Genomic DNA, 24541 nt, shown 5'->3' with positions numbered 1-24541 from the left:
CTTTTTTTTTTTCATTTTTCATTTCATTTTTTCTGAGATTTCCTCCTTTTAGATAATTCTAACTTGTGTCACGCTGACATAAAACCAACCAAGATAATGAGCCAGGGGCGCAGACTCCTATCTCTAGTCAAGACTTGGTTCCACAGTCTCTCCTATTAAGACTACAGTGGGTCTCCACTATTACAGAGTTAGAATGATCTTCCTTTTATTTAAAAAGTGCCCTCATTTTTCTCCTGGGAATTAAAAAGAAAAAAAATAAAATAAGCGTGAAAAGAAGGACGCTGACTCACTGACCAAATGGAAACCTTAATTATCTGATGACCTCGGTAGACCACACTCACCCACACACTCAGGGAGCACTCCCTGGACTGATGTCCTCCTCATCCCCAGAGAGGAGCCACTCACTAAGGGAGCACTGTTTATTCACTGTGGTGCTCTACTCACTCAGGGAGCACTCCCTGGACTGATGTCCTCCTCATCCCCAGAGATGAGCCACTCACTAAGGGAGCACTGTGTGGAGTGATCACCCTCCTCACTCCTGAACCGAAGAGGAACCACTTGGTATAGTAGTACCATTTTGGAAACACTGTGGAGGCTTTGCAGTTTAAGTGCTAACGCTGCCTTCTGTCTTCACTGCCCCATTCCATCTCTCCCACTGATTCCAGGCTTGAACTGTCTTTTCCACACAGGGCCAGCTCAGTCTCCCCTCCACTCCTCTTATGTCCCCCACACCCCTAATAAACACCTTTAACCTCTCTGATTCTCTGACTTCTTTCAGTGAGATTTCATTCAAGAGTTTACTCCTGTCTTTAAGATTTCTATGAAGACCTTTCTAATGTTCCTGGTTTTATGAGATCATTGGACCAGGTACTTCCAATAGGGCCCAAAGGATCGGTTTAAAAAGGCATAAAGAGTTGGCACCTAAGCTTAGTTGCTCTTCCACCCACAGAGGCTCTGAAAAATGTCTGAGTGTTCGGCTAATTGAATGAAAAGATCACCAAGTTATCTGAGAGCCAAACAAGCAGAGTCACAACTCGGGTTTGTTTTGTTTTTTTGTTTGTTTGTTGGGTTTTTTTTGTAAGTCTGCTTTTCTGGACTTGAGTACTCTGGGGTAACAGTAAGACTGACAAATAGATGATAGAAACATAGAGACAGACAGACAGATAATAGACAGAGAGTCAGATAGATACATACAGACAAACCAATAGATATATAGGTAGATACAGAGACACAGACAGTCAGAGATAGACAGACTGGCAGAGAGACAGAGATAGACTGACAGAAACAGACAGACAGATACAGACAGACTGAGAGACAGAGAGACAGTCAAGACAGACTGATGGTAGGTAGATGATAGACATATAGTAGATTTTTAAAAGTATTTTATTATATAACTAGCTCTCGAAATTTCAGGGGCTAAACATTTCTACAAAACGCCATCTTGCAGCATGAGAACGAAGAAAGCTGACAGCTCACTGAGGTCCAGTTCCAAGGCCAGAGAACCAGAGACGTCAGTGGATTCATTAAAATATGAAGGGCCTGAGAACTTGGGTAAAGTGCTGAGGACTGACAGGGGTTGAGGGATGTCACCTGAGCTGCGTAAGATCCAAAAGCCAACAACTATGAGCCCCAGGGTCTGGGTGCAGGAGCAGATAGGCGTCTCAGATGCAGGGCAAGAAAACCTGTTCTGCTTGGAATTCTAAGGGATTGGACAGTGCTTCCCCTACTAAGTTCGTGCTCGGGACAGGGTTTCTTCTCACTGTGCAGTTACAATCCTGTCCCTTTTGAAAACACTCTCATAGACATACTCAGAGATAACGTTTGATGTGCTATCCTGGTCATCCAAGCTGACACACAATCTAGCCATTACACCTCCCTAAAATGCCGTCTTCTGTCATACTGAACCACAGGCATGCGCATTGGGCCTTGCACCTGCTGGTGGCCATCTGGAATGCGTGCCTGAGTTTTTACTTCACGGGTTCATTGCAGGTATGGGAGGGCTTAGCTTAGACATGATCTCCCTAGATTTTCTCTAGCCTGAATATTGTTCCTGTGAATTTTCCAAAGATTCTGAAATCACTTCTTTTCTGAGTGCAGTTGTACGCTGCCGACGTGGTACCTGCCAGAGTGACCTCTTTGGACAGAAGTTCATTGCAAGCGTCATCCAGCTAAAATGAGGTCGCAATAGCAGGCCCTAATCCAGTATGACTTATCTTCATAAGAGAAAAAAGCCCTGTGAGGCACACCGGATTGAAGATGAACTGATGAGGAAGATGATAGCTTCCAGCCAAGGATGGATGGCTCTCCTAGAACCGAGGCCAAGGCAAGGAAAGAATCTGCATAGAGGGAATGAGGTCTTGCTGACACTTTGAGACTTCTGACCTCCACAATGGTGACAGCATAACTTAGCTGCTTGAGGCCACCACTCCAGCTAGAAACCTTGTCACAGCAAATCTAGGAAGCTAATATGTTTACTGTGGTGCTTATTGCTGTGTTGGAACAGCAAGGTGCCTTCTCCTGTCTTTGCTCCTCCTTGAAAAGTGATATTGAGAGATGTGTTTGACACACAGTACGTGGGTCAGACCTTAGGAAACAGTAGCTGTCTAATAATTGCTGGCTGAATCGTAAACTCTCACCTCATAAAAATGAATCCGAGAGGTGTTTGGTGATTCCCAGTTGCCTTTCTTCCCATCACCCTACTAGGTTCATGAGGCCAAAAGCTACTCTCACGCTTTGTGTCCTTTCTCATTGCCAGTGTTTAGAGACTTCTATGGGTCTCCAACCGCATCCTCCTGCTTCCCAGACATTCAACATGAAGGTTGTGTACTGGATTCCCGTTAGCAAGCTGTGGCTACAAGTTAGTATTAGCCAACTATATCCGTCAAATCCTCTTGAGAACTCTTTCCATTTGGGACAATCTTAGAGACGACACAACTGGCTAGACAGCATAGACTCTATACAAGCAGGAGACAAGTGGTTGCTATATTAACGGCATTTGGGGGGGGCGTGAAATATTTATGACCAAAGAAGATTCTGATCTGCTAACACAGAGAGTGCAATGCAGACGTGCAGGAGGTGTTGAGAAGTGACTGGTTAGTGGCTGACTAATAAAGTCATCACAACAGAGATGTCAGATTGCGACACACAGACATCCTTGTGTGTCCTCTTGGAAGTTTCAAAGTGTGTCCAGAGCTTGAAGGTTTCGACTGAGAAGGAGCTGCCTGGCCAGGACAGCTGCCTTGGTGAGACGACTCACCATGACACGGACCCCCTGCTTTAAAAGGAGTAAGTACTGCGAGATGAAGCCTAATCCAGTGTATTGAATTCACCATTTTCTCCAATCGGCAAGTGAAAGGGGTGTAATATTTCTCTGATCAAGCATGTGATTGTAAGAAATATTTGTTACGTTGCAGCTTTTGCCAGAAAGTTAACAAGGACCCTCATTATCTGGAAGTAAATAGCTGGTAAGCTCAACATTAGAGCATCGCCGGCAAAAGAAAAACATTGAACAGCCATCATCTAGTAGTATGCTGGGAAGTTCACCCTGCAAACAGAATAGATATCTGTTACTGAAGTGTGAACTTAAGCCCCTCTCCCCGCAAAGATGAACCTCTGCCAAATCCAAGGAAAAGTGCCGGAACCGAACAAGTGACTTGGAGTCACCTGACCTGCCTGTGTATCAGCTACGCCCAGCCCGGGATGGGCAAAAGGGGATTGCCGACCCAGACAGGAAGTTGTCAGCGTTCACTACTGAGGGACTGGAAAGGGAACAAGTGTGAGTATGTACTCACTCTAGTATGTACTCACTCTAGTGAGACATGGAGCGGACTCTCTTGACTTCCTTCCCTACTCGGTTAGGACCTGACTCTGATGTCGTGTCTTCTTATGTGCTTTCGGTCACTGGCCATCCTGTGACCAATGCCAAGAGGACAGCGTACCTGAGTGTTGGGGTCCACACTAGCCCCACGTTGGGGCAGCCAAAAAATGTCACGGCCCAAGCAAAATGTTGAGGCCCAGGCCCACCCACATTTGGGCGGTTACTGTATCCCGGCCCAAGCTGACGCTCCGGTCCGTGGGTCAGGCTTCAGCAAGAGTGAGAGTGAGGACGGACTCGAAGAATGCAGACCAGACAGAGTGTGATTCAATCCCGTTTATTCTTCAGTCTAAGTCCTAAGTCTTGAGTTCCTAGTGCCTAGTCCCTAGCTCCTAGTCCCTCCAAGTTCCAAGTTACTTCTTCCAAGTTCTCTTCCAAGTGCCTGCTACCTGTCTTCTCTCTGCTGTGTCTGGTCCTCTCCTCTGTGTCTCCCTAATGTCTGATTCTCTACTGTCTGCCTCTGCCTTTTATATGTCTTACTTCTAAGCCACGCCTCTAAGTTACACCTTTAATCATGCCCTTAGGTCTTGTCTCTAACTCTGATCTCTATACTTCTAAGTCATACTCTTAAGTCACACACCTTTAATCTCACACACCTTTAATCTCACACACCTTTAATCTCACGCACCTTTAATCTCAAGGTATCTAAACCAAGATTATTGGAGTGTGCTCAGCTGTTGTAGGCTATTGTAATCCAAGTCTCATGTCAGGGTATATGGCTCAAGATGGCTGCAAAGCTGATAGCTACTTTCTGCTAAAAGTCGGCCCCCAACACTCGAGTCCTCTTGTGTATGCTCAGATCAGTGCAATTGTCTGCCCTATGATAAACTTCTTAGCTACAATAGCCAGGCATTTGAACGATGGTATCGAAAGGGTGGTTTGGTGTTAGAACATGCACTCAGCAGCAGAAATAAGATGATACAACTGTGGGTTGGGACATTGATGGTTTTCTAGCCTCTTCCCTCAGATAGACCGTCAGTGCTGCTGGTCGAGTTCTTAGAATGGTGGCCTCTACAGATCAGGATTGAATCTTATCACGGAACTAGGCAGATTATCTGCCTTAGCAGTTAGATTCTCATTTGCCTTGATAAGAGTCCTGAAATGTCACTGTGTGAGGAAACTCCCGCTGGCTTTTGATCGAAGCAGAGAGATTCTGAGGTATTGGATTTTAGGGGCACTGAATAAGTTTAAGCACATGGTCTGGGATTTTTTTTCCATTAATTAATTAATTAATTTACTTTACACCCCAATCAAAGCTTCCCCTCCCTCCCTCCTCTACTCCTGGTCTCTTCCTCTGCCCTCCTCTCCCTTCCCTCCCCCTACATCCCCCCTCTCTTTCTCCTCAGAGAAGAGGAGGCCTCCCATGGATATCAGCCCACCTTGGCAAATCAAGTTGCAGTAAGACTAGGTGTATCTTCTCCTATTGGGGCTAGACAAGGCATCCCAGTTAGGAAATAAGGATCCAAAGTCAGGCAACAGAGTCAGAGACAGTCTCTGCTCCTGCTGTTAGGGGTCCCACATAAAGACCAAGCTGCACACCAGTTACATATGTATAGGGGGCCTAGGCTGGTCCCATACATGCTCTCTGGTTGATGGCTCAGCCCCTGTGAGCCCATATGGGCCCAAGTTAGTTGATTCTGTAGGTTTTCTTGTGGTGTTCTTGACCTCTCTGGCTCCTTCAATCCTTCCTCCCCTCTTCTATAAGATTCCCAGAGTTCCAACTGATGTTTGACTGTGGGCCTCTGCATCTGTTTCCAGCAGCAGCAGCTGGGCGGAGCCTCTCAGAGGACAGTTTTGCTAGGCTCCTGTCTGCAAGCTTAGCAGAATATCATTAATAGTGTCAGGAGTTGGCTCTCTCTCATAGGATGGGTCTCAAGTTGGGCCAGTCATTAGTTGACTGTTCCCTCAGTCTCTGCTCCATCTTTATCCCTGCACATCTTGTAGTCAGAACAGATTTTGGATCAAAGGTTTTGTGGGAGGGTTGGTGTCCCCAGCCCTCCATTGAAAGTCTTGGTTACAGGTGGTGGGAATTGGGTTTGTCAGCAAGCCTTACAGGAGACAGTTATGCAGATCTTCCCAGAACACATGTCAGAATTTTCAAGTTGCCAAAATATAGGTTCTTCCATTTTTTTTTTTCAGTCAGCTGCAACTATTTCCTTGTCTGAGGTTGTGATCCCAAATCTGTCCGGGCAAAAGTTTCACTCAGTGAGCTAGATGTTAACAACATTGGGGGTGGGGCTTGGAAACCTCCCAGGCACACCCTGAATGCCCACTAAGCAAGGATGCTGTGAGTTGCTGAAGATCTAGACTTCTATAAATATTCTACACACTGCTTCATTTACAATCGTGATAGTGGAGGCCAACACCCAAAGCAGCCCTAGTTATTTAATGCCACGGGATAAATTCCCCCATGGACCTGGCCCCAGAAGTAAATTGGAAGTTAAATATTACAACCAAAGCATTTGGTGAGAAAACAGTTGTGTTTTATTAACTTTTGACTTTCATTAAAAGAACAAGTAAGCAAGGAACAATTTACCACCTGCTAATGTTTTACCTTCATGGTAGCCAGCAAGGAAAACAAACTGGAGACTGTGTTTCAGAACGGAGGGAGAGCTGTGTATAAGCCAAAGGGAAGTAGGTTCTCCAGTTTGCTGTGGGCTATCATAGGAGCTTCGAGCTGTGGGTTGATTCAAATGGAAATGACCAAGTTAAGGAGCTGAGTGAGACTGAGGTGGAACTGTAGTGCCAGGGACCCCAGTGTTTCAGAACGAGCGGTTTATTCTCTAAACACCAAATCAGGACGCTTCAGATGGGTCCTTAATGCTAAAAGTCGCCTCCAGTCCAGGATGAGAGTCTTCTGCAGTCTGAGCTTCCTACGCTTCAAAACTACAAAGAGAAGCTAAAGAGTCAGCATTGGATAATAAATAACAAACACGGCCCCGGTGTATATTTATATAAAGTTCTGGTTAAGACTAATGACCTGAGGAAGTGTTTTGTGTTGTGTTGTGTTGTGTTGTGTGACGTGTGTTCAGTGGAGCAGACTCAGTGCTTTTTGATCTGAGGCAGTACGAATCAAACCAAATAACATCTGCAGGGACCTGACCACCTACTCACACTGTCTCTACCTTTGAAACACGTTAGGATTCTGGAGTCTTGTCCCAAGAGTCATGCACGTAGGAATTTTGTACTGGACTTTGTAACTCGTGACTGGGCTCTTAATTATTCTCACGACAGTTTCAAAACATAAAGACATCTTTCTATAGAGTGTGGGGAAACCACAGCCCAGACTGCCCCTTTCAGACACAGTCCCAGCACTCTAGAGAACAGAGTTCAACCAACTCTTGGTTCCAGAAACTTGGGACACTCGGTGCAAAGCAGCCGTGCAGATGAAGAAGGAAATCGTAGGAACGAATGAAATCTTCCAGCCGCCCCCCTCCCAGTTTGTCCGATTGAATGTTGCATTTGAACAGCATCTGCTAGGAAGACCTCTCAAGGGTATGACACGTCACATGCTCCGTTTCCTCCTGAAGCCCTTCTCCGACTTCTTTCCACTGCACTGGAGTTTAATGCTTAAAGCTCATCCTTTTTTCCCTCCTTGCTGGAGAGCTTGTCATGACCTTGCATGACCCCAGCCCTGCTGAGTAAGAAGCCACACTTTATCCAGGGTGCCAGGTCATCCGTATGTGTGTTAAAGTTTCAAAAAGCACTGCTCTAAAGCAGAACTTAGCTCGCCTTTACTTCCTGGTGCCCACAGGGAGCCTTCCGTGGCACGGTAAGCGGAATGCTGCGAATTCGACGAGCAATGGCGGCCGGGGAAGTTTTTAAGCAGGAAAATGAAAAAGCAGATGCTTCGACTGTACTGGTTTTGATAACTAATGGTAATGTTGCCCCACTAAGGAGTCCACATTACTTTGGGTTATCAGAAATTTGAATAAAAGCTGATGTTAGATGGTGACATTTGAAGGCCAGGCACAGTGGCTTAGGTCTGTAATCTGTGTGAACAAAAAAATTAAAAAAGCAAAAAGCAAAACAAAATAAGGAGAGAGGAGCTTATTGCTATTTGACTGAAAGATAGTAGATACTGATATTAGATGATGCTTCAGTAAAAGCTCATTGGCTTAGATTCTTTTACAAGTATTTATGCATTTGTGTTGGTGTCTGTATCTGTGTATGTGCCTTTGTGTATGCATACGTGCTGTGTGTGCACGAGCCTACAGACATCAGAAGAGAGTATGGGCTTTTCTGGAGCTGGAATTACAGGTAGTTGTGAGCCTTCACAACTATTCTGGGAACAGAACTCAGTTCTTTGCAAAAACAGCAAGTGCTCTTAACTGCTGAGCCACCTCTCCAGCCCCTGGTTTCAATTTTTATAAGTGAGAACAGAACACACCTAGACAAGTTCTGTAGTATACATATGACCTCCTTCTTGCAAGAGGACACACCCTAATAGCCTCTTGTAGGCTTTCAACTACAGCCTGAAGAGGTCCTAACAACTGTCTGTTTCTGAGAGGCTTGTGGTTTAGCCTTACCTGTCACCCAGTTGAGCAAAACAGAAATTAGATCTGGAGCCATGGATGGGAATTGTACAGAAACAGCTGTGGTTCAGATTCCCCCAGGTTCTAGGTATGGTTTGAGCTGTGAAAACAAACAAACAAACAAAAACAGACAAGCAAACTAGCAAGCAAACAAACAAAGAAAACCAGACTCTCTGGTTACAATCATCCCTGACTCTGAAAGCCACTGGGTCTAGGCCTACACCACCCACCATTTGGCCTTCTTCCAGTAAGCTGACAGTTCTGTACAGAAAGCCAACGTGAAAGCACACAGCAGTCAGCACCAATGACCAGCAAAAGCAGGAGTAATGCAACGTGAAGCCTGTGAAACAATCAGTGTGGAAATACAACAGCGCCGGTGTACAGCTTGGGCCAAACATCAGAACATATAGCACTGATACACATTAACATGTGGATGTAGCAGCCAATGTGTTCTGTATTTTCCCTGTGATTCCTCTACATGCCTGCAAAGGAGGCATCACTATTTCATATTCACAGATGAGCACACTAAACCCAGAGCTGACCTAATGTCCACAAATCATGAGCAGGTTAGAGGCAGAAAGAGGGTACAGATCTGACCACCTCTGAGGCCATGCCTGTCCACTCTTCCACGTGACCTACTGGTAGGAAGAGAGAGACTTTCCCACCTTTTCATATCTGCTAAGTTATGCACAGTCAAAGAGGATGTCCCCTAAATGGACATTTCCAGCGTCTGCATAAGGGAACACGCATTCTAAGAGACAGTCTGTGAAAAAGAAATCCCATGACTAGGAAGTTGGGAGGCAGGGGAGGCTGGGAGGGCCCAAGTACATATTTATCATGTGTATTTAGGAGGATGCACAACTTACAGGGACTTGAGAGGGTTGTATTCTATCTATACCAGTATAAAAAAGCAGTTGGAGGAAATTTACCTTAAACTCCTTGAGATGTCAATGTATGGAACGATACTAAGTAACAAAGCAAACAGACTCTAAGCATTATGGGAAGACCAGAGCGCATTATTACCCTGACAAGCCAAACTAGGGACTCACACATTCAAGAGGACTTTTTAAGTAAATTAACTCCTCTCTTCCATGTGCTATATCTGTATCCATTTAGACTGTTGGTTTCTGATTCTGATCTTTTTTTTTTTTTTTTCCCTGCTCGGCAAGTGTTCCACCAGTAAGCTACATCCTCAGCCCTCAGCCCTTTGTTTTAATTCTGAGACAAGGTCTCACTAAGCTGCTCAGGTTATCCTAGAACCTCCAGCTTTCCTGCTTCATTGTCTGGGACATCTGGCATTGCCGCTGCACTGGGCTCCATTCATACCTTCAAGTCTTAGTCTGCCCTACTCACTCGTCAGGAAGAGTACCTTGTGTTCATTTTGTTTCAGTTTTCTCTTCCAAATCCTTAATACTTTATTTTCTCAACCAACCTTTTAGAACTTCATCTAGAAGTTTCCCTAAACCTCAGATCTTCACAACTAAACCTAGCTATGCCAAAGTTCGTTCTAACTCTGCTCATCTCTCCATCGTTAATAAGATAAAGTCCGACCTTTAACTGGCTACATGGAAACTTGACAGACTAATTCGATGGATGCCTAGAGCAAGTGAGTGGGTGGTACTCTCCAAGGAGATTGGGTGCAATATCCTCCAAAATTTCCAGCCCCTTTGTGCTGTCTTACATGGCTTCCCTCTCCTTAGAATGTTCTTTCTTCTCTTCTCTGCTTGACAGACCCCTCTGTCCGTCATGTCCCTTTAATTGCACCTTTTTATGAAAGTCTTTGTCAGTTTCCTGAGGCAAAGCCTTGCTTTCTTTCCTATAATATTACAATCTTATTTTCTCTAAACGTTTACCAGACGGTTTTACCTTTAACCGCATTCTTGGTTTTCATCCTCATTAGACTGTGATCTCTCTGGAAGCTGGAAAGGATTTTTCTCAGTCTTGTTCCTTTTTACCAGATGGTCATCAAATGTAGGAAAAAAAACCGAAAAAACAAAAAACGAGCAGCAGTAACAATGACAGAAACAAACAAACAAAACACCAACAAAGAAACTAGAGTTCATCCAGGGTCCTCTTGACACAAAGACTTAGCTGTGATATCACAGCTCTTGTGATAGCATCCTCGTGCTCCCTCATTCTGAAGTCAAGCTCCATCACGATCCAAATCCCTTAGCTTTTGGTGAGTCTTCAGTTTCACAGCTGTTTGCTGAGATGCGTTGACAGACCATGACATTTCTTTTTCCCACGTAGAGCCTCTTAAACCAAGCATACTTTCTCTTGCAGGGTTTCCTTCATAGGGACAACTGTTTCCTTTGGCAACCCGAAACCCCTGGCAACATGAACAACTCTCAAAATGTAGTCCCCAGACCAGTCTTGCCATCATTACTTAGAAAGGCTGGGTGAGCTGTCCCAGGAGCCCTCCCTAGGACAGTCAGACCACTCAGTTCAAACCCTATGTCTGCAGATGCTGCTGGTACCACCTGTGTGCCCTGAGCCATCTCAGTCTCTGTTCTGCCTCCAGCCACTGCTGTGGCAACTCTCTTGACCTTTCCCTTGCTACAAGTGTCTCTTGCTTTTGGCTGTCATTGCCACATGAAACAGGCAGGAATCTGTTCAACGTTCTGACATATGTGTGAACCTGCTGAAGAGTTAGCCACGTACCAGAAACCTCTGGCGACAGAGGTCAGTCATTAAATAGCACCTTACTATGTCCCTTTTCCTGCAGGCCTCTGAGACACTCAGTGGTCAGATCTCTTATACAGTTGGTATTGTCTTTCTCTGCCTCCCTCCATGACTTTTGCTGTCTCCTAATCTCTGTTCCTCAGTCACTTCTTGATTTATTCTTGGAGGGGGGGGGAAGGGGAGGGGGATGGAATGGAGATGCAAGAGAGTGATTTGACAGAAAGACTGTGTGCATCTGGATTCACCACGATGGTGCCCCACTGTGTGCACAGTCCTCCCAGCCCAATGTAGTTTACACAGAGTCCCCTGCTCTGGGTCCAGTTCAGACATTTCTTCATTTCTCCATAAGCCTCTGCAGAATGAGGTCCGTAGCTAACCACATTTACCAGATAAAATGTTCACTGTGATAGTGAAAGCCGGGTGCTTACAGAAAGCTTCAAGTCTCCAGGAAAGCTAAGTTGTCTGTGATATTCCACAATTTTTCTCGTATCTTTTCCATCTCCATTTGACACCAGTTTGTGTCTAAAGTTGAGTGTAAAAGATCTGCTCTCCAGAAGTTGTCTTTTTCATTATGAAAAGGCATCAGCTTTAAAGACAAAACCCCAGTTCTTATCATTTGGTCCTCAGAAGAGCTAAAAGTCCAGATAGAAGGATCACGGTTTGGGGCTGGGAGGTACTGAATTAAGATCCTGGCTGGCTGTCATCGCTGGGGAGATTTTTAAAAGTAATCTCTCTCTGTTTATTTACGGGCCTGGAACAGTTCTGCCTAATACACCGATAGTGAGCAGTAGACACGTAAAGGTTGAACACAAAGTAGGTGCTCAATAAACCTCAGTTCTTTTTCCCACTCAAATGTGAGCAACCACCATGACTCTCGTTCAAGACTTTACACCTCACCTTGTCCCTGGCTTGACTTCTATAACAGCTCCTTGGTTTCAGTACTTGGTGTTAACTTTATAGCCTTCAATCCACACTGGATACTCCAATAGACCTTTCTAGAAGCAGTGCCGAGCTTCTGATCTGTGATAGTTCCTCCAGACTATACTCGCAGACATTCTAAAAACATTCCCCAAGGTTCTACTATCCACCACTCTCTACTTCGTCTCAGAAAACAACACCAGCCCTCTCTGCTTCTCTCAGACACTTTCAGTTAGATCGATTTTCTTCTCTGGCTCCTCATCTACACGGCTTCCTCTTGAGCAACAGTTTCCTCCTATAGTCTGGAGCCACTCTGGCTCAGCATCAAGGAATCTGAGATCAGCCAGGGAAAATGGTTTTTCTAGATGTGGAGATGCTGGGGCCATTCAGTCTGGTTGCAGGGGTTGACAGTGCTCAGAAGCGTCCACAGAAGAACTGGGAGGGCTGAGGTACAATTTAACTGTGGCCTGTGTTCTGGTATGTGTCTCAGAAGATGTCTGCATTTGCTCAACTGGAAGGAAACTCAACCTAGCTTCTGCTTTTTCTACTAGAGGAGAAAGTTAAAAAAATAATTACAATTTCTCGGCTTTCTCCCTGTGCTTGTTCAGGTCACTGGTCCCAAGTGTCACCCATCTGAAGTATAAATAGTCTGTTTATGAAGAGCTACAGCATCTTCCTGGAGGCTGGCACTCCCCCATAGCCACTTTGGCTTGGTGATGGCTCTAATGCGTGTCCTAGGGAGACGGCATGGTTGCTGAAGACTTGAGGCCAACTATTTATAATTCATGACCTTTTATAGTTTATAATGTTTCTCCTTCCAAAAGTAACTTTTAAGTATCTTGAAATAAAAGTCAATTTATTCTGATATGGAGATTAAAGTCAACAGGAAAATGAGTTTGGCCATCACATAGAGAAAAGAGGCAGGCCTTGGTTCCCAGTGGCTTTACTAGAGGGTCATGCATCGCGTCTCCACTTGCGTTTAGATGACCTTCTGAAACACACTACAACTTCTGAGACCACGATCGATGAGGTAAATATCTCCACAGAGGAGCACTTTTTTGTTTGGGATGTTTGTAGGAGCAAGATAAAGAAATATGGAGATAAAGCAAGGTGAGCCGGTGACAGTGATTAAGTGTGCATCAGAGCCCAGGTTCCTAATAGGAACCCATGGAAAGGGGAAGGAAGTCAAATAAAACTAGATAGAACTCTTTATCCCAAATAACAGGGAAAACCCTCGTCTTTCAAAAAGATTAGGCTTCCTTCTGGCGTTTATATGTTTATCATAAGAGTAAATGTACTGAAACCAAAAAAACGGGCAGTATCTTCAATAAAAATCTGCATAGGGTGCTTCTGCATGGACATCTATCATGTAAATAGACTATTAAAATGCAGTATTCAATTGTGGTTGGATGCAGACATGTAGTTGGGGAAGGTACCGCATACAGGTGCACTTTCCTGGTATGGTCACAGTTGCTTTTAGCCCATGAAGCCATCAGGATGGCAGCACCTTCTCATGCCATGAGAATGGGTGAGCCAGCTGATAAACCTCGAGGGCTCGCCTTCCACAAACTGTGAATGGGGCATAAGAGAGCATCGGTGTGCCCAGGCCTCAATCTGCCCATCCTCTGTTACCTATACTGCTGCTATCAAGCAGATGTTTGTCCAGGGCTGCCAATCAGTACCTGAGCCTCCATCAAGCAGTAGCTAAAGGTAGGACCTGTCTCTCACTAAAAAAGCCCATTCCTGTGGCTGCCCATTACATGCCACTGTCTATAAGATAGTTGCTCCTGCATCTTTTGTTTCCGAATAGAGAAAAGTAAACAGTATCCACTCCTGCCTTTGAGCTGACTTTGGAGGTAACCGAACCTAAGAGGGCCCTACAAACTCCAGATTGCCTCTCTGTGTGTCCTCAGTGGACAAAGCGTGCCGAAACTTGGAGATCAGCTTACCCTTTCCCCTGGGTGCTTGAATACCCATCACTCCTCACAGAATTCCCATATATGTCAGTATGACAGCTTACTTTGTCTCCTGGATGCCTGGGAACCCATCAGATCTCACATACAACAATGTGGACAGAGAGCTGGATAAAAATGGGGTTTCTCCATAAAAGGCCAAACTAACAACATGCCCAGGTTTATCCCGCTAGAGCAGTGGTTCTCAACTGGTGGGTCACAACCCCAGCCCTTTCATAGGGGTCACAGAGATCAAGTATTTACATTCATAACAGTAGCAAAATCACAGTTATGAAGTAGCAGTGAACATAACTTTATGCTTGGCAGGGTGGGGCAGGAGCTATGTTAATGTTAACAATGGGAGGAGCTATGTTAATGGGTCTCATTGTTAAGTTGGAGAACCACTGCTCTAGAGAAATTGAAGTCCTCTTTGGCTTTTTCTTACAATTGGATTGTAGATGGATCCTTGGAGATCTTACGACTTAACACAGTGCTCCTACCAGTTATCCCTGTGGAGATTGCAACAATCAAGGGGAAAGTTGGCACTCTCTAATGAGAGCTAAAGCTACCCACTACTTTTTAAAGAAAACTGAATTCCTTTTGTATTTCTTAGCATCTGGGTATAAAGCAGGATTTTTCTTGTGGTGCATACTCCTATGGCGTTCTTCTATAACATCTGTTCTATATCACGAAATCAAACACAAAGGCGATTCATAAGTAAGAGGGGTAGACCACTGGGCAGATGCAATGTGCTGGATGGTAACCGTGTTACAGAACCTGATGGTTCACCGAGAATATTCTTCCTCTCTACTTCAATCAAGGGTTTCCAGCAACACTGGCTTAGAATAAGGTCAGGTCCCCAAAGGCAGATTTTTAAATCATTTCAGAAGGTAGAAACAATATTTCTGTGCACAAGAAGGCTTGGGATACAAGCGAGCCTGCCCAGGAAAATGCCCTAGCAAGCTTTCCAAATAAAAGACAGACAGGCAGGCAGGCAGACAGACAGACAAAGACAGACAACAGCCTCTGTGACACTCACTCTTACACTCATCTAGGGAAATAAAGAATTCAACTGTCCCGAATCCAGATGTAAAGCCCACATGTTTGAGAAGAAGCAGCTGTCTCTTGAACTGACACATCTCCTTTCATTTTTATCCAGATGTTTGCCAACCCCCAAATCGAGCTGGACTATCTTCCTGCCATCTCCCTTCTCTGGCATTTGCAAGTGCCAGGAGCAAAGACCATGATGGGCTTGGGTGCAGACATGACCATCCACAGCACAGAGGCTCTTGAACAGAGATGGAAGGATCCCTAATACAAGAAAACCACGGCTACTGATTTGTTTATTTGTAGATGGTGTTTCCTACTGTCTGATAAGGAGGCAGTTTCTCAGAGTTGATTTAGTCAAATAGTGCCGTGCTCTCTGCACACACTCCCTGGGTGAAGCTCTGTGTCTGACAGCTGCATGTACTCAGTGTAATCTCAACATTACAGGCCACAGGCACACTTCTGCCCAAACTGGGAGCGTGTAAGGAGATGAAAAGGAGGAGCAAGGGGAAGGCGTCTCTGAAAGACAGCTTAGGGCCGAGCTGTCACAGTGAGTCCTCAGTGGCTGAGACAGATGCATCAATCACTGTCATACAACATGAAACACAATCTAGTCGTGCCTATGAAGACACATGCGGGACTGTTGTGTGTAGTGTCCTGTGCCACTCACCCATCCCCCACCTGCTCCCACACTTACCTACTGAGTGAAAGGGATTCTAAAGACCTATAGGAAAGGACACCACAAGGTTCTGGGCCTTTGATTTCTGAATGTTTACATGAGAAGGAGGAGAGGGAGAGGGAGGGGGAGGGGGAGGGGGAGGGGAGGGGGAGGGGGAGGGGGAGGGGGAGGGGGAGGGGGAGGAGGAGGAGGAGGAGGAGGAGGAGGAGGAGGAGGAGGAGGAGGAGGAGGAGGAGGAGGAGGAGGAGGAGAAGGAGGAGAAGGAGAAGGAGAAGGAGCTTCTGTTGTTTCTGGGCACACAACACACATTTTCATTCTTTGGTGCAGAATCCCCATGTCACGCTCCATTAGCTAGAAACCGCTTGTCTCTTTTGTGGGTCTCTGGAGCTGAAGTTTCTTCATTCTTGGGGATCTGTACTTACAGGGTCTATAACCACCAGCTAACAGCCACCATGCTCATACTTGCCAGATTTCTCTTAGAGTTGAGTAAGAGAGCACAGGAGGTAAATGTTAGCGTGTATTCCCCCGTTACCGACCACAAGGCGATGGTTGTTGTCATGGTTTTTCTGCAGCCAGGAGGTACTGACTTTCTGAATGCTTCTCTAAAGAGTGGGTCTCCTGTGGTTTGGAAAGCTTTTTCAGAGCCTATGTTGAGATCTGACTACCCCATCATGTGACTAGAAGATGCAATTTTAAGAGGTATCTAGGTCCCAAGGGCTCACTGTGGGAATGGCTGTGTCTCTGCCTCACATTTGACATTGCACAGGTATGGCCCAGCATTAAGGGCCTTGCCCACAGCAACTCCAAAAGTGGGAGCAGAATAACCTCCAATTGCTTGTAATTGTGTTGGCATGTTTCTGTCTGTCTGTCTGTCTATCTCTGTCTCTCCATTGTGTCTCTGCTTATCTGTGTCTCTCTTGCTGTTTCTTGAGTCTCTCTCTTTCCCTCCCTTCCTCCGTCCCTCCCTCCCTGTCTCCCTCTCAGCTGCTAAGAGTTCAGCACCTTTGTTCTGTCAGCGTGATGTGTTCTCTGCCATGACACAGATTCAAAAGTAATGGAGTTAGCCAATCATAGACTAAAACCTCTCAGGTCACAAACCCCCCTAAAACATGTTCTCCTTTTCAAGTTGTTTCTTCTGCATGTTTTCAATCACAGCAACACAAAGCGAACTAACATAGAGAACGGGACCACTACTATTGCTGTGCCTGAGAGCAAGGCTCAGAGGACATCAGAATTATTTTGCAGGAAGAACTTGTAAGGGTCCGGAGATGTGGGTTGGAGAAAACCAGGCTGCTACAAGCAGAGCTAACTTAATAGGTATGTTGTTATACCACCAGAGAGCTGACTGGCACAAGGTGACAAGGAAGGGGGTTCAAATCCAGTTCTGTCTGGGTCTGAGGGCGGAGCACTTTCCAGCTGGCTGTGTGACACTCCAGCTTCTTGACTTGAGTGATCCTGCTATCTCCCCGAGTGCATGCCCGCCATTTTTCCAACATCGGTGTCTTATCAATGGCGTGGTCATAGGTGAAAGAGATAGCAGATATTTGTGAGGTTAGTGTAATTAATAAAATGTAAAAGGTTGGTTTATGTGAATGTCTGGGTAATGGGAGCAAAGCAAGGGGTGTTAGCATCTTGTCTAGGCTCCTCCCCACAGTTACCTGGCAACAGCCAGCTGTGCCCGACTCACTATAAAAGGGGCTGCTGGCCCCCCCCCCCGCCCCTCCGCTCTCTCTTGCTCCTGTTCTTGCTCCTGCCCCCCCATTCCCCTTCCTCCTCTCTCTCCTCTCTTGCTCATGGCTGGCCTCTATTCCTCTGTGCTCTCTCTCTCTCTCTCTCTCTCTCTCTCTCTCTCTCTCTCTCTCTCCTCAACTCCCCTCCCCATGTTCTGAATAAACTCTATTCTATACTATACCATTCTGAGGCTGGCCTCTCATGGGGAAGGGATGCCTCAGCATGGGCCAACAGAGGCACCCCCTTCCTCCATACCCGACTGCACATCCACCAAACATGTTCCTTCTCTCCTTATCTTTTTTATAAAATACAACAAAGGGGGATGAATGAGTTACAGCTGACACCAAGTCGCCTCTTTGGAATTGTCCTTTTAAAGCGACTGCTATCTGCTTGATATCAAAGCGGGGGGGCGGGGGGAGGAGATGAGGTTTATCTGTCTCTGCTGTAATGAAGGATAGCGATCCTGACTAGTGCCTTCTCAGTATGCTGCCCACCTACCGGTTCCCCTCACTTGGCTCTAGCGAGGGGAACAACACTGGTCCTCACTCTCTCGCCAGTCCTTCTGTGACTTTGCTTCTGAGTTGCCGGTGCCCCATCTTAATGGCTTTGTTTTCTCTCCCTTTCACTTAACTTGGCTTTTATGTATCTGCCCATCACCGCCTCCTTTAACGACAAGCTAAGATGGCCTGGCTCTTTTTTTTTTTTTTTTAAGCTTTCAAAAGATGCCGTCTGCCTTGAATGTGTGATGTTTAAGAGCAGGGGTCCGGTGAGTCTTTAAGAACAGTTGTTTATGTTCTTTCAAAGGTTGCCAAGTAATAAATAGTGATTTGAAAGTGAAGCGTAAAGTGGGATTTCATCACCCAGCTCTCTGCTTTTCCCTTGACGGGCTTAAGTCATAAAACACTGTGTTCTAACCTTCAGAGGGGAATCTTGCCAGCTTGGGGTTACTGAGTGGGCAGAAACACGGTTTCCTACACAGTGCCCTGGGCACTGATCCATCCTAGCCTGGTTGGAAATGAACCTTTGAAACTCTGAAGCCCATTGAAGCTTCTGAGACAACAAAAGAGGCAAAGGGCCTTTGTGTTTCAGCAAGGGGCTGGCCTACTTCTTTACACTTTCCTAATGAGGGCCATCCCAGGAGCCCTGGTGTCTCTGCTACACAGAGGGGAGTTTAGGGACTAAAAGCATCCTGCCTGTCTGGGTCACTCCCCTCTTCCCAGGGACTTTTAGAGATGGCATCCCAGCCCTCGGGAGCTTCAGAACTCCTTCATGTTTTACAGTTTGGTACCAGGTTGTGTGTATGTATGTATGATATCGGATATTCTAGTTGGACTCTCTGGCATGCTCAACTTACTTACCAGGATCCCATCCAGCTCCATTTATTTAGACGACTTAATTGACCTACTAGGAATTTCAATCTGTCATCCTGAATTTAATTTGTGAGTCACATCAAGTTACAGTGTTTCACAGCGGAAGTTCAGATACTAATTTTGGTACCATATGACAGTAAGTTGGAAAAAAAAAAACAAAACAAAACAATCCTCTCCCCTGACACACTTTTAAGCAATGTGAATTTTTTTCTGCACACTTAAGAGAAGTTATTGTTTATTTATTTATTTTGTTTGTTTGTGGATTACAGCAGAACAAAGACTAACCCGCTGGATGCCAGGGTTCTAACAGCATGCTTATAACCTGTGCAAACCCAAGCCATATGAAATCCCAGAGTGAAGCAGGGAATAATCTTACCCGTGGTCATGGAGCTACTGGCAACCATTAGACACTGGGTGAGGAAGAGACAGTTTCCTCTATAGTACAGCCCCTGGTAGGATGACTAGTCTCTAGTGGAAGACCACGCATCCAAGAATATTTGGGCAGCACAGTTTGATATTAAAGAATTTTTTTTTTTTTAAAAAAAAGATACAAGTGTGGGTGGGTATGGAAGGAAGAGGGTTATATCTGGGAAGAGTTGAGGGAGAGGATATAAATATTATCAAAATATGTTTTATAAAAACTCATATACTAAAATGATTAATGAAGAAAATGAGGCTTTTAAAAAGCACAGGACTCAAATCCCAAGGTCCACCGTTACTCAGTGTGCTACATATGTGAATATGATACTTTAAGGTAAGAAGAGATGGCAACACCAGGCCTGAAGAAAGCTTTGAAATTTGATCCCCCATCCCCTGCTCTGTAAACAAGCTATTTCAGGTCCAGGGTAAGTGCTGGGTTTAAGTCAGTATGTAAAAAGATTTGATGTCTGTCTTAGGGTTTTACGGCTGTGAACAGACACCATGACCAAAGCAACTCTTAAAAGGGACAACATTTAATTGGGGCTGGCTTACAGGTTCAGAGGTTCAGTCCATTATCATCAAGGTAGGAGCATGGCAGCATCCAGGCAGGCATGGTGCAGGAGGAGCTGAGAGTTTTACATCTTCATCTGAAGGCCACTAGGAGAAAACTGACTTCAAAACAGCTAGGATGAGGGTCTTAAAGCCCACACTCACAGTGACACACTTACTCCAATAAGGCCAGGCTCACTCCAACAAGGCCACACCTCCCAACGGTGCCACTCCCTGGGCCAAGCCTATACAAACCATCCTAATGTCCCACTGGTCATCAGCTAAAACTCTCCAGATTCACAGAACCAACAGCTCAGTCCCCACAATAATCGAGCAACGTAGAAGATGGTTCCAATGTCTTTTAAAGGCATCAGTCTCAAGCCAGACTCCATTTTTAGACTTAGTCCTACCTTGGTTTTCTATAATTTATTACATCAGAGAGCTCACAGAGTTATTTTTGTGCCAAGAAAATTGGACTCAAGTAGAAGTTATTTTCATCACTTCGTCTAATTACGAAGCTGAGCACAGAACCATGGCTATTCAAGCAGACTTCAGTTATAATAGAGAATGAACGGCAAGGACGGACGGGTCTTGACTAGCTGCCAGCATAAGTAGAGTGGGGGATGATTCTCATGACTGCGGAGGAAAGTGAGAACGCAAGACTTTCTCTCTGCGCGTCTGCGCATGTCTCTGTCCCTCTCTCTCTCTTCCTCCCTCTGTAGCTCAGCCTGGGACCTCACCATGGTGTCGGGGATCGGTTCTAGTGCTTTGAATTAATCTGGAATCTACGTGTCCAAATGCTGAAGGTCCTTGTTCCCAATTGGTTTTTGATTGGTCAATAAACAGCCAACAGCCAATGACTGGGCAGAGAGAGAGAGAAGTGAAACTGTTAGATTTGTGAAGGCTAGGAACTAGAAGAGAGGAAGAAGGGAGAGATCGCCATGATGGGGAAGGAGAAAGACCAGACTGAAAGGCCCGCAGTCGAATGAGAATCAGGGAAAGTGGCCACATGAGCCATTTCCCCAATTGTATTTTGGGTACAGAAATACAGATTTTAAACATTCTTAACTCAGGAGTACCGGAGGGAAGTATTTGCTGGCAGTGGCAAGGATTAGAAATGTCCAGCCATTAAGCTAGTCAAAGCATATTAAAATTAACTGGCTTGTGTGTGTGTGTGTGTGTGTGTTTGTGTGTGTGTGTGTGTAGGGCACGATGCAGCTTAGCTAAACTCACCACCACATCATGGTCCTAAGTGGTGGGGCTGGCCACTCCCAACAGGGTACTCCTCTCCACTGCTGTGTCTCCTTTATGATGCTCAATCTGCTCCACTTCTCTATCTCCCCCATTCGTCCACCACATACTTGCACATCATGGTTGTTCCGGCCGCAGACTGGCCACTCAGCTGGCAGGCTACTGGGTGACACCGTCCATCAGAGCTGCATGGCATGGTGGCAAGCGGGTTTCTATGGCCCATCTGTGTCATGCTCTGGAGGACAGGTGTGCAGGTGGCGTGACTTTGGTCTCTGTCTCCCTCCTCCCTTCTCCCTCCTCCCTCCTCCCTCCCTGCAGTGGATGGTGGTAGGCAGGGCTCTGTGTGTCGAGGGCAGATGCACATGTATGGGGGCATCTTTCTCCACCAGCACAAAGGCAGCATGGTGGAATGCAGGTCCGTTTGTTTTCCAGCTCATACATTGTGCTGCCTGGATCTGATCTGATCTGATTTGATTTTTATGAGTCCTAAACATAGAGAACTTTGGCCACCAAGCCAGGCATCAAGCTAAGATGAGGAAAAGGCTGCCACCTGCTCTGCCCCTGACTGATACAAGACCACCACCCACAACACCATTGCCAGGAGGGCCTTTTGAGTTCTTGAGGAAAGCCAAGACCCCTCTCTGGCCCAAGCTGTAAAGACACAAACTCCTCTCAGCTACTCTCGGGAAAGCTCAAGCAGAGAAAAGATTAAACAGATCCACTTCCCTTCCTACCGTGTTGCTGAGAAGCAGTTTGCAGATAAATCAGAGGAACCTGATGTTGGATCCAGGTTTCAGAATCCATATCATGCAACTGACAGCTGTGTGACCCAAACAAACCACAATTTCTCTAAGTATTCCTCATCGGTAAACAGGGTCCATGATGGCTAATTTTTAGGGTTGGGATAAGATAGAAATGATAAAGCCAATAGACAACAGGATGCTCTAGCAAGTTATTGTCTCAGATAATGCTGTCAGATTTTCTTTGTTTCTGGAAGGAAGCCATCATTGTGTGCAGAGACCAGCCAACTTAGCAGAGTTGTGTCTGTACAAGGTCACAGTGGATTGGTTCGCATGAATCCGAACAGGAATTTTCTTCTCCCAAAGTAGAAATTATTTTTAAAAAGTCAAAATACTTTTCAGACTCCCATTAGCCAAGACCTGATTTTATTTTTCACCTTAGGTTTTCTCTTGGGGATCACAAACAAACAAACAAACAAACACACCTACCAATCATAATCTGCTTATGAATGGTCAGTGGTCAGAACTTGATTCAAAACCAAGCACAGGATAAAGCCAGGTGTTTCTGACCATGGTTACCTAAGTTGTATCACGTGACTTCACTTCTGCCTTGGGTGTGAACTCACACGCTCACTGGGATGTGCATGTCATCATGCCACGCCCTGTTAAAGAACACCGAGACCCCTTTGCTCAGATTTGAGGCGGTTGCCTGTTACAAGTTGCCTGTTTCGCTGTTCACACAAAATTCCCGACTCTTACAGAAACATAATGGTTTAATTACAGAAAACAGACTGCTAATATATTGCTACTCTGTTCTTCGGTGTCTATCAAATCCAATATACCTTTGGGTCACACTGTATTAGAATGCTTGATTGATTTTGGACACCGCTGAGTTCTCACTTGGGTTGCATAAATTACCAAGTGAAGTTTTGCCCGAGATTGGTACACAACAACAATTTCTGAAATGGCCATAAACATAATCTTGGCATTTTGTATTATGCATTTATGTGAAGTTGCATCCCTAGCATTGGCAACTATGCTCCAAGCATCAAAATACCGAACAACTCTGAAGAACACAGAAGATGCTCTGTGACCTATAGGATCAAACATTCGACCAGGATTTAATTCTTTATGTAAATATAAGTGGGCACATCATCCACATTGTCGGTGAACAGATTGGATTTAGTCCTTTAAAAAAAGGTAAGATTTTTTTATAGTATATTTGTAGCGCACAGCCTCGCCGATAAGGAGCACGCCATACTCAGGATTCTTCTGACAGCATTTATTGAACAGCTCTCATGATGGTGATGTGGAGGGAAGGACGCCGAGCTCAGAAAGCCCGCTGCTTAAATAGAGCTTTGGGAGACGTGCAGATCCCTCATTGGCTCAAATCTTTCATCCAATTGTCATACTCGGTTTTCGCGCCATGCGCAGGCGCATTCTCAAGTAAAGCTTCCGTGAAGAACCAGGAAGCAGAAGCCTGCGCCATCTTTTAATGGCGAATGCGGCTCCTCACATCTCCCCCTTCCTTATTAAACTGAAACAACAATCGAGGGCTGTTAGGTTGCCGATCTAGCCCACCATTCTACCGATAGGCGTTCAAGGCAGTTAAACAGTACAAGACCCTCCACACCTTTTATCCCGTGCAATGGGAACCTGAGCCCCAGGAAGTGTGGAGGACCACCACTAGGATACCTGGTGCAATGGGAACACGAGCCCTCAGGATATCCTATTAAGTGATGGTGTCTCATTGTTTAAGCAGATTCAACCAGGCTTGAGGGGATGTTCCCTGCTCCACGGCAAGCAATGCTTGCGTGATCACCACCTTATCCTTTTGATGTTGTTGTTTGAATTTGCAGAGCAACCAGAGGGTAAGCAGCACTCCCCCAAAGATCATGCAGCCAAATAACCCTACCCCCACCCATTCCTTAAAGTAAGAAAAGACCGAAGAGATCCATGAGGAGAATCCCTGGGTCAGGGAGAAATCCAAGCGAGTCAAGCTGAACATGGGTGTTGAGATATTAGAAGAGGGATGAGGGGAAGGGTAAATTGAAAGCATCTGAAGTCTGTCTTAACTGCATCCAGCTGGAAGTCCAGGGCATCAGTGAACATGCAGGTGATAAGATTTATTCTCCAAAGCTGTGTATTCTGCAATATACAAATCTCGAAACAAGGTTTTGTATCAAGATAATTATTTTGATTCTCTGAAATCTAGTGTTCTGGAGGCCTACCTCTGTCATGTCTGATCCATATAATTCTTTTAATGGCGAATGCGGCTCCTCACATATATTGTCTTAGTTGGGTTTTACTGCTGTGAAGAGACACCATGACCAAGGCAACTCTTATAAAAGACAACATTTAATTGGGGCTGGCTTACAGTTTCAGAGGTTCGGTCCGTTATCATCATGGTGGGAAGCATGGTAGTGTGCAGGCAGACATGGTGCTGGAAGAGCTGAGAGTTCTACATCCTGATCTGAAGGCAGCCAGAAGGAGACTCTTCTGCAGGCAGCCAGGAGCAGGCTCTCTTCCTCACTGGGTAAAGCTTGAACATAGGACCTCAAATCCCACCCCTACAGTGACACACTTCCTGCAACAAGGCCACACCTCCAAATAACGTCACTTCCCATGGGCCAAACATATTCAAACCACCACATATGTATAACAAGGAATTGTCCTTAAATAAAATGTTTATTATTTATCATCAGTACATTTTTACTTGTAGAACTATTTCATACACTTACATACCTGGGGTCATGTAAAATTTGTTCGTGGGAAGTGAAGATGTCATTAGTG

The 24541-nt window shown here is 45.4% G+C and overlaps 1 long non-coding RNA gene across 1 annotated transcript; it reads right to left on the bottom strand.

Moving 5' to 3' along the window:
• Nucleotides 1–6413: 6413 nt before the first annotated feature.
• On the bottom strand, nucleotides 6414–12836 carry LOC143435192 (uncharacterized). The gene is made up of 3 exons (XR_013105266.1): nucleotides 10276–12836; nucleotides 8404–8509; nucleotides 6414–7866 (listed from the first exon to the last, which is right to left on the bottom strand). It is a non-coding gene; the product is annotated as an uncharacterized LOC143435192 (long non-coding RNA).
• Between the last annotated feature and the right edge of the window lie 11705 nt (nucleotides 12837–24541).

The sequence above is a fragment of the Arvicanthis niloticus genome, chromosome 20 (genome assembly GCF_011762505.2).
Source record: "Arvicanthis niloticus isolate mArvNil1 chromosome 20, mArvNil1.pat.X, whole genome shotgun sequence".
Classification (NCBI taxonomy): domain Eukaryota; kingdom Metazoa; phylum Chordata; class Mammalia; order Rodentia; family Muridae; genus Arvicanthis; species Arvicanthis niloticus.
The sequence above is the reverse complement of the archived record's forward strand: the minus strand, read 5'-3'. Positions and strand labels throughout refer to the sequence as shown.